This window comes from Sesamum indicum, unplaced genomic scaffold (assembly GCF_000512975.1).
Source record: "Sesamum indicum cultivar Zhongzhi No. 13 unplaced genomic scaffold, S_indicum_v1.0 scaffold00212, whole genome shotgun sequence".
In the NCBI taxonomy this organism is placed as follows: Eukaryota; Viridiplantae; Streptophyta; class Magnoliopsida; order Lamiales; family Pedaliaceae; genus Sesamum; species Sesamum indicum.
Genome location: NW_011628106.1, coordinates 4139 through 4434, shown reverse-complemented (window position 1 = coordinate 4434; position 296 = coordinate 4139).

The following is a 296-nucleotide window of genomic DNA, read 5'->3' as shown; positions in this document are numbered from 1 at the left end:
ATGTTCTCCGAATGCCACGAAACTCGAACCAAACGTAGGTCTTGACCCATGCATTTGTGTGGTAAATTTGCTAAGCGTAATAATAACTACAAGTCAGTGTAAAAGGGAAACGAACTTGCTTTTATAAAACCGTACAAAACAGCTAAATTTTCAACGTTCTCACAATTCGACGAAACTTGAACCAAACGTAGGTCTAGTCTCATGCATTTGTGTGGTAAATTTGTTAAGCATAATAATAACCACAAGTTAGTGTAAAAGGGAAACGAACTTGCTTTAAAAAAATCGTGCAAAACTGC